Source organism: Alexandromys fortis, unplaced genomic scaffold, assembly GCF_014885135.2.
Source record: "Alexandromys fortis isolate MF-2015 unplaced genomic scaffold, M_Fortis_MF-2015_v1.1 scaffold_63, whole genome shotgun sequence".
NCBI classification, from domain to species: Eukaryota; Metazoa; Chordata; class Mammalia; order Rodentia; family Cricetidae; genus Alexandromys; species Alexandromys fortis.
In genome coordinates, this window is record NW_026067953.1 from 9433399 (window position 1) to 9443362 (window position 9964).

A 9964-nucleotide genomic window follows, 5' to 3' on the forward strand; every position below is an offset into this window, starting at 1 on the left:
CCCTGGGAGCCTTACCTCATCTACATCTGCTTCAGAGGAGCTGCCCCACGGCAACATGATTTTCTTAGCGTTCACTGCCTCCCAGAGACACTGTAGAGGTGGGAGGGCATTGCTGTGCCTTCCCATCCGCTCTAAAACATGACCAGGACAGTTAACTTGCAAGGAGAAAAGGTTCCCGTGGCTCACAGGTGAACATTTCCACCCTGATCAGTAGGCCCTGTTGCTTCAGACCCTTGGGGTGCAACACTTATAGCATGATAGCATGGGCAAATTATGTATGTTATATCATTTATATATCAATATATGTGTATATACATATGTATGTGTGTATATATATATATCTTCATTCATAACCAGGAGGCAACGAGAAGGGGGAAAGACTGGGAACCCACAACCTTCCTCTGACACAACCTCAGTGACTTGGAAAAATCCCCCCCAACCTCACCATCTTCCAATAACACCACCCCTGGGACCAAGCTGTCACACACGCATGTCAATGTCTGTTTAACACCGTTACACTGCTGGACCAGGCTTTCCTCACTAACCACTCTAACTAAGTAAGGAGACAGAAACATGGGAATCTCAGCCCCAGGGTCCCCTGAGCCATAAGAACAGGTCAGAAATGAGTCACCCTGCCAGAATGACGTCCAGGCGTGTACTCAGCAACCACTGCCAGGCCGCCTTCCTTCGTCCTTGCTGCCTACAAGGAGGGTGACGGGACCCTCATGCTTCTCCCAAAGGTAAATGGCGGTGTTTCTCTTCCCTGCGGCCATGGGGACACATCCCTTTGGCCTGAGTACCACCAGCCTGAGGGGTTCTTTGCGGATGAACACTATGCTGTGCCGGTCCCCACGGAGAAGCAACCAGCTCACTACTGCTTCCTCCGTGACCCAGAGCTGCAGCGCACAGTGACGGCCCAAGACGAAGCCTGCTGACACCAACAGCACTTTCTTCTTCATCTTCCCAGAGCTGGGCAAGATGAGGCAGCTGGAGGGTGAGCTGCTGTCAGACACGCTGATTGAGTGGGTCTGTTCACTGAGCACCAGGCCGTCTGCTCTCTGCAGAACTCGTGAGGCAGGATATTCCTGCTGGCTCAGCTCTCCAGAGACTGTCATCTTCAGGGCCCCTGAAGAGTCACCCCTGGGGCTCCATCACTCCTCAGTGTACTGCCACCACCTAGGCTACCGTCACCTCTCAGTGACCCCTTAATATCTCATCATCAAGGCTCTATCCTGTCCCAGTCATTGTCACCCTTAGAGCTTTACTATCCTCTGGGTACCATCACTGCCCAGGGTCTTGTCACCCTCCGGACATACCCTACCCTAGCATACAGTCACTCCCAAGACATTGTCAGAGCCCAGAACATGCTGAACCTTGTCCTCCCCACTCCCAGCCCCTCTGAAGGTATTAGTGTGTGGCCAATAGCCTAGAATCTGGTCTTATCTTGGCCCTCCTGCTGACTTAGTGACAAGCTGGGTAAGGATGGCCCTCTGTGGGAGCCAGAATAGAAGGGAAGGGCACTATAATTAAGAAAACAAGAGATGGGGCTGGAGAGATGGCTCAGAGGTTAAGAGCACTGGCTGCTCTTCCAGAGGTCCTGAGTTCAATTCCCAGCAACCACATGGTGGCTCACAACCATCTGTACTGAGATCTGGCGCCCTGCTCTGGCGTGCGGGCATACATCGAGGCAGAATGTTGTATACATAGTAAATAAATAAATAAATCTTTAAAAGAAAAGAAAAGATACCCGAGAAGGGGACCTGGTCTGTATTCTCACAGCAGGTGGGAGAGTTCTCCATCAGATTCATCCCGCCTCCCACACCAGAGCTGTGGTAGAGAAAGACAGATCCCTGCCTGGGAGAGGGTGCCCCAGGGAAGAAACAGCATGCGTCCTGAACAGGGAGCAGCCTGGATAATCCAAGGACCTCAGTGTGTTCCAGGAGCAGATAGAGGATGGGGACTCGGGAGGGAGGGAGGACGAGTGGGGACAGGAGAGTGGCAGGAGCCAGAGCTCTGATCCCAAAGGAGCCTGGGGCAGGCTGAGGACATTTTGGAAGCCCTCCCTCCAGCTGCCCTTTAGGAACCGATAGGGAACACAGCTGGTCTTTCTCTGTGCCATCAGCTCTCAAGTTAATGGCATGGAGGATTATTATTATTATTATTATTATTATTATTATTATTAATGATGAAAGCTTGGCCTTAATGTAGGCTTGTTCCCAACTAGCTCTTAAAATGCAACCAGTTTATATATTAATCTATGTTCTGCTGTGTGGCTTGTTATCTCTACTCAGTATTGAGTCTCACTTCCTCTGTGTCTGGCTGGCGAATCTCTGGCTCTCTGATTCTTTCCCAGAGTTCCCATCTCTTCCCAGAAGAGCCAAGCAAAGGTGGCTCACATCTTTAATCCCAGCACTAGGGAGGCAGAGGCAGGAAGTGATATGGCTGGGCCAAGAGAGAGGAATTTAAGACGGGAGGAGACAGGAACTCAGGATTCAGTCTGAGGACGTATAAAGACGGGATGCAGCAGGATACCTCATTCAGTCTGAGGATTTCATAGAGGTAAGAACCAGTGGCTGGCTGCTCTGCTTCTCTGATCTTTCTGCTTTCACCTTCTACCATCTGACTCTGGGTTTGTATTGTTAAGACTAATTAGAATTCACACTACATCTGGTAACCAACTTGGGGCACAAACCTGTGACCCTGAGATTAAGAGTCTCCTGCTCTACCAACTGAGCTTGAAATGGTGGAAGGCCTAGGGAACGTGTTGTGGTACCCGAGAGTCTGAGCCCTGCAACTGGATCATCAGAAAGCTGTCCCTGCAGCTGCATGGCCGCTGCGGTGTGTAATGTGTGCAGCTGGGGCTGGGCTGGCTGCTCGGAGGGAACTTGCTCGTTTAAAGGAAGCATTACCATGGGAAAGGTACATGAGACTAGCGTCCTCTGGGTGATCTCTGCTTTTGTGGGTAAACTGGGTGGAAGAGGATGAGATGGAGGGGCTGGGTTGCTGCTTCCTACAGCTGCAGAGTCAAACAGGAGAGAGAGCACACGTTAGACCTGTGGTGAAGGGCCTTTCCTGGGATCCACACATCTGGACTCCATGGGAAGAATTGGAGAGCTAGGAGGAGGAGAGCACAGTACACACAATAGGAGTCGCCCCTCAGGTCCATCCTTTTATAGACAGGAAGGGGGATCCATGAATCGGTACACGGGTTCTCAGCAATGGCCAAGCAAGAGAAACTGTAATCAGAGGATACCCAGCACCTGAACTGCCTGAAGAGGGAAACACTTTAACATTTTGTTTTCCATATTTTTATTAAGCTGGGAAAGATATGCATATACCAAGGTGGAGGCAGCAGGTCAGGACAACTTGTATGAGTCAATCACCTTTCACCCTGTGGGTCCCAGGGACTGAACTCGGATCATCAGGCTTGATTGTAGTAAGCACCTTTACCCACTGAGCCATCCTGCCATACTAAGGGAAAGACTTTTAAACAAACAATGAAAGGCCTGTCACGGAGAGGCTTGTGTGGCTTTGGGATCAATATAAATGCTGTAGAAGTAGAGAAACTGGGGAGGACTGAAATGCCCCCCACCCCCACCCCCACCCCCGGAGACAAGACTGGGTAACCCAAGGCAGTGTGCAGGAAATTGGTCCCTGGCTCATACAACTTGTTGGGGACACTTGGTTAGCACCGGCGGAGGTCCCCATCAGCATCAGAGACTGGAAGGTGACAGAGGGAAGGACTGGCATGCCTGAGGACACAGTGTTTGAGAGGAGAGGGGCAGCGTTTGATGCCTTGTTCTCTGAGTCACACAGAACCATGAGTCTGGGAGGAGGTGGGTTCAGCAGGGACCTCGGGAGAGCTGCGGAGTTTTGAGGTGGGATGTGTCTGTATGACTCAGAAGCAGCTTTGGAGGATCGGAATGAGAAGCTGACGGGTAAATTGTGTCCCTAAAGGGGTGAAGCAATGAGAGAAGGACGATGAAGACAAAGGGGTCAGTCTGGGTCACTCGAGGGCAAATTCCACAGGACTTGTGGAGAGCCAGAGTCCCTGGGGAAGAACTTATGGAAGGCCAAACGCTGTGCAGTGAGCTTCTAGAAGGCTGCGATGACTGTGGGCTAGTTCACAGAAGACACCGGAGTGAAAGAAGACGGGTGAAAAGGTTAAGTCTGACCCAGTGTGGGCAATCTCCCCGCAGAGTGCGGGCTGTACAGTCGTCCCCTGGAAGACTGCATACATGGAGGAGAGAACAGTTGCCGAACCCCGGGCTCGTTCAGAAGCCAGGTGTGGCTAACAGAAGGGCAAGGGCCACAGTGCCAGCCTGGAGTCTATCAAAACTGAGGAGCTGGCTCCAGAGGCGTGTACAGTCAACTATAGTGCAGGCCGTGGACTTGCTCCAGGCCAAGCTGTGCTAGCCAGTGCTGCAGAAGCCGTCAAGAGCAGAGAAAGGTACCGGGGCTGGACTGCAAGAGCAGCAGGCCAGGATGAGGTCAGAGGATTCGTGGGAAACGACAGTGGTCTGCGGAGGGCTAACGTGGGTAGCCATGTGCCCGCAACATCGTTCTTTTGAGGACTAACTGATGCAGGGGATGAGCTCCTTTCATGTTGCATTGGACCTTGCTAACACTTCTGTTTCAGCATTCCCTTAGCCACCCCCCATTAGCCAATCCGTCTTAGCCACTCCCCATTAGCCACTTCCCCTTAGCCACTCCCCATTAGCCAATCTCCCCCCGCCCCCCAGCCACTCTGTCCTACCTATCCAGTGCCAACTGGTAATTACACGGAATGGATGATGGTAGATTTTCAGAGATCCTGCCCACTGTCTCTAAAAAGGGTTTTTATATATAATGCTAACCTGAGTGTCTTAAAGACTTATATAGCATCTTGGAGACCAGTAAAGACAGTCATTAAGGATTAAACAGAGGTCGCCTGTATGAATGGGCAAAGGCTCTCCAAGAAACCACAAGCTTGTTTAATGAAACTCCTAGTGGCAGGGGTGGACTGCCTTCCAATGGGTTATAGTCCAGGGAGGCCTGAGGCCTCATAAACCATAAAGTGCTTGCCAGTGCTATTGATGGCCTGCCAGAACTAGATGGCACATCTCTGTCTCTGGAGACACTGAATGGCTGGGCACAGGTCATGGGGAGTCAAGCTGGGGCTGAGCTGGAAGCTCTCTTCCTACTGCAGACTTTCATCATGTTAGAAGGTGCAAACTGCCACGGGGGAACTGACACCCACAGCTGGACTCAGCCGTGGTCCCTGCACGCCACCGCACTGATGCAGCAGGAAGAGGTGCCCGCCGTTACAACAGAAACACAGCTGTTGCAGGTGCTCCCTGATTATATGAGGAGGATAGTCATTGCAGCATCGCCTGGCATTGCAGACACAAAGGGGAAAGATAAAAGACAGCACACACTAGTGAGCTCCAGGGGCCACAGGAGGACAGTGGGTGTCCTGCTCTGCTGCAGAGGAAGAGTTTGGTCTATTCAAAACAGAACTTCTAAGCTGGGTATAGTAATGCATGCCTATCATCCCAGCACTTGGGAAGCAGAGACAGGGGAATAACTCCAAGTTGGAAGCCAGCCTAGTCTACATAGCTACTCTGTACCCACCAGGGTTCTGTGGGGGAAGATCCGTCAAAAAAATAAAAAAATAAAAAAAAAAACTATGATCCTGGAACTTGGAAGGTGGAGGCAGGAGGAGGAAGAGGAGGAGGAGGAGGAGGAGGTGGAGGAGGAGGAGGAGGAGGAGGAGGAGGAGGAGGAGGAGGAGGAGTTCAAGGTCACTTCAGCTACACGTGAGTTCAAGACTAGCCAGAACTACATAAGACCCTGTCTCTCCAGCGATCCGTTCATTAGCTCACAGCTTCTCAGTGTTCAAGCAGAGGGTGTGTGGGCTTTGGTTCGCCTCTTCTCACTGAACCTCTACTCAGAGCTTCAACCCATGCTGGCAAATGTGAGGGCCCTCACAGAGACCTTAGGTCACACATGTTCATGCAAACACACATCTCTGCATGCTTTCATCTCGCCTGGATGAAATGCAAGTGGGAAAACAGGCATGCCTTAGCGCACTGAAGTACCCAATTCATTTGTGATGAATTTCTCCAGGACTACGTAGGGAAACTTGGAAGGCAGGGGGCTTAATAGCAGCTAACCTGTTAATACCACAAATACCACAACGGCACCTCACAAGGGTTGGTATCCACTCTTAGTTCAAATTTCTAGGGGGAAAAATGTCAAATTAGAAAAAGCAGCAGAATTTCAAGCTTAACGCCACGTTTCATACTGAGAACCACAGACATCGCAGTTTCTCTGAAAGCAGGAAAGGATGGCAGGGACGACATATGTTGGCCACACTGTTCCGGAATTCTCATCCCCCTCATTTCTGAACAAAGCAAAGAAAAAAAGCAATAGCTTCTGAGGGCGTGAGGGAATCATGTTGCTTTCAGACAGAATGATATGGCAAGAAAACCCAGGGGAATAATCAAAAGACTTTTAAAACCGAGAGCTCGGTAATATGCCAGATACACGCTAAACACGCCAAAGTCAATAGATTTACTTTCTCTTAACATATCTGCAAGAACAGATAAGATATGTGTACTTGGGGGATGTTCCTTCCTTAATAACAACTTTTAAAACCTACAGGGAATGGAGATATGGCTCAGTGGAAAAAAAAAAAAAAACTTACCATGAAGTGTGGGGACCTGAGTTCAGATCCCTAAACCTGTGTGAAAACTGGGAGGTGTGGTCATCTGCTTATAACCCCAAAGTTTAGGAGGCAGAGATTGGGGTCACTGAGGCAAGCTGGCCAACCAGACTTGCCAGAATCAGTAAGTGTAATTACAAATATTCTCCATTCTGCTGGTCCCCCTGAACAGGTTTCTCTCCGCCCACCAGGTCCCACTCACTAGCTCCTGCAGCCACTCATGCAATAACCATTCTGAGGCTTAATATTAATTATATACTCTTTGGCATATTATCTTAAGCTTCTTATTAACTAACTCTTACATCTTAAATTAACCCATTTCTATTATTTTATATTTTACCATGAAGCTCATGGTTTGGTACCTCTAGCTTCTTGGGCGACTACCTGGCATCTGCCTGACTCCACCTTCTTTCCTCCTCTGTCTCTGCTTGGAGTTCCTTCCTTGCTATATTCTGCTCTGCCATAGGCCAAAGAAACTTCTTTATTAACCAATAGTAATAAAACGTATTCACAGCATACAGAGGGGAATCTCACATCAAGCAAGGTCTGGGGTCTGGAATCTGCAAGGGATTTTGTCTCAGCAGATTGGTTAGAGATGGAAGAACACCTGACATCAACCTCTGGCCTCCACATCGTCACATGTTCCCACACATAGGTACCCCACACATGTGTGAGCCGGAATCCACGTGTTTACATACAATCATGAGTACATGAATGTACACACACACACACACACACACACACACACACACACAAATAAGGTCTCTAAGATGACTAAAAAGACAATGAAAAGTCCTTAGGAAGAAAACGCAAACTTGTAGAGATGGATATAAAAGGTTTGGAGCCATTTGGGCTTACAGTTGCAGAGGGTCGGGGAAGCATGACAGCAAGGGGCAGGCACGGCAGCAGGCATGAAGCTCAGAGCTCACAAGTCAGTTACAAGCAGGAAACAGAGAAAGCAGACCAGTAGGACCAGGCTATGAACTCTTAAAGCCCACCCCTGGAAACACTTGGAAACACTTCCTCCAGCAAAGCTACACCTTCTAAACCTCCCTAAACAGTGTCTCCTAGCAGGGACTAAGTCTTCAAATGCCTGGGCAATTCTCATTCCATCCATCTGGGAAGGAGTGTCAAAGACAGTCTCCACACTGTGGCGGAGCCACAATCAAACTGGTAATCACCCTCTCAGGACCTGGCCACGGCTTGTTCAGTTGTGCGCCCTCTGCTGGACAGATTGTGAATTCTCATGGCTACAACTCTGAAATAGGACATTAGTTTGGATTCCCAAGATTCCTTCCCAGTCTCTGGTGCCAGAAGATGCTTGGAACTTCAGAAGAAATCTGTTCTTGTAGAGGCCAGCCTCTGTGTTTTCAGGATTCCAGTGGGTCTTTATGTCATTTGTCTCAAACCCCAATCTGGGTTCTACCTGTACCAAACTGTGACTATGCCAAGAAACACACAGTGAACCACCTTCCTTCAGGGAGGACATTCCTACAGTCCACCACGACGGGAAGTACTGAATTTCAAAAGGTTTACTTTCCTCTGCGTGTGCGGGTGCTTTTCCCACCAGCCTGTATGTGCCCCATTAGCGTTTCTGATGACCAAGGAGACTGGGCATCGGGGTGGGGGTGAACTCCCTCTTGGAACTGGAGTTAAGGACAATTGTGAGCTGCCATGTGGGTGCTGGGAACTGAACCCAGGTTGTCCGCAAGAGCAACAAGGGCTTGTAACCATTGAGCCATCTCTCCAGGTGAAATACGGACTTAAAGATCCCCCCCCACACACACATTATTTGTAGTTATAAACATTTGGAACTTTTCCCCTGTGGGGTCAAAGGGGCCTAAAGGGAAAAAAAAAAAAAAAAGAAATGGAAACCAGGTGTTAACTGGTGTTTCTTCTAAGCTTTTCCATTGCTTGCTTGGTTATTTCTAATTACCTAGCTGGAAATGCAAGTCCAGGCACTGAAGGGAAAATCAGGATCACTGTGACCATGTCACTGCAGACATCAAACAGGACACTGCACCATCCACCTGGGAAAGTCTGGCAGTGCCATGCTGAGCGCACAACCCAGTGCCCCTGCCTTCATTGGGGTTTGCAGCATCTCAGACAGGATGAATCCTGTAGGGAGACTATAGCAAGGGTCATAGGAGGGGAGTGTGGGCAGGCAGAAAGTCAGATGCAGTGAGTGTTCTGTGGGTAGCTAGGAGGGTGATCAGGCATGCTAACAACAGCACAGCTAGCCTGGGAAGGAATGACCTGCATATCTGTAGACACAAGGAAGGTAGGAAAATAAAGCAGAGATGGGGCAAGAAATGCTGGAGGTAAGATCAGGGTGGAAGCCAGGAAACTCCTCAGGGTACCATCCTGCCCACCCTGGGACTTGAGCAGATGAAAGACTTGTGACCTCCAGCTTCAACTCTCATGTTCTAAGGAGGATGATCCAGTGCCCAGATGGTCCATAGACATGGGCAGGTGGCAACAGCAAGGCTTTATGGAAGAGATGCCCTCTGGGGCTGGAGAGATGGCTCAGAGGTTAAGAGCACTGACTGCTCTTCCAGAGGTCCTGAGTTCAATTCCCAGCAACCACATGGTGGCTCACAACCATCTGTAATGATATTTGGTGCCCTCTTCTGCCTTGCAAGTATACATGCAAGCAGAACACTGTATATATAATAAATAAATAAATCTTTAAGAGAGAGAGAGAGAGAGAGAGAGAGAGAGAGAGACCCTCTGGAGCAGGATTACCTTACAGGGGTCCCCTAAGGTCCAGAGTGCACCATCACCAGGAGACTATCTCCTTTTGTCTTTATTTTCACAACGGCGCTGAGGATAGAACTCAGGGCCTTGTACATAACTGGTGAGCATTCCACCACTGACCTGCACTCCCAGTCCCTTTTCCTTTAAGAGAGAGAGCCAGGAGCCTGTGGAGACTGCTCAGTGAATAGAACATTTGCTCTTCAAACGTGAAGATGTGAGGACCTGAGTTCAAATCTGAGCACCAAATAAAAATCTAGACGTAGCTATGTATGTGGCTCCAGCATTGAGGGGACAGGGCAAACAGGCAGATCCCAGAGAGCTAGCTCATTGGCCAGTCAGCCTGGCCAAAAAGGAGAGCTTGTGGTTTGGTAAGACCACTATCTCAGGACAATAGGGCTTGACAGGGCATGATGGAAGAGGACCCCTGACATCGCGTTCTGATCTCTCCGTGGATATGTCTTTGTGGTATGGGAGGTCCTTCTGTTTGTGTGTTGGTTTTAT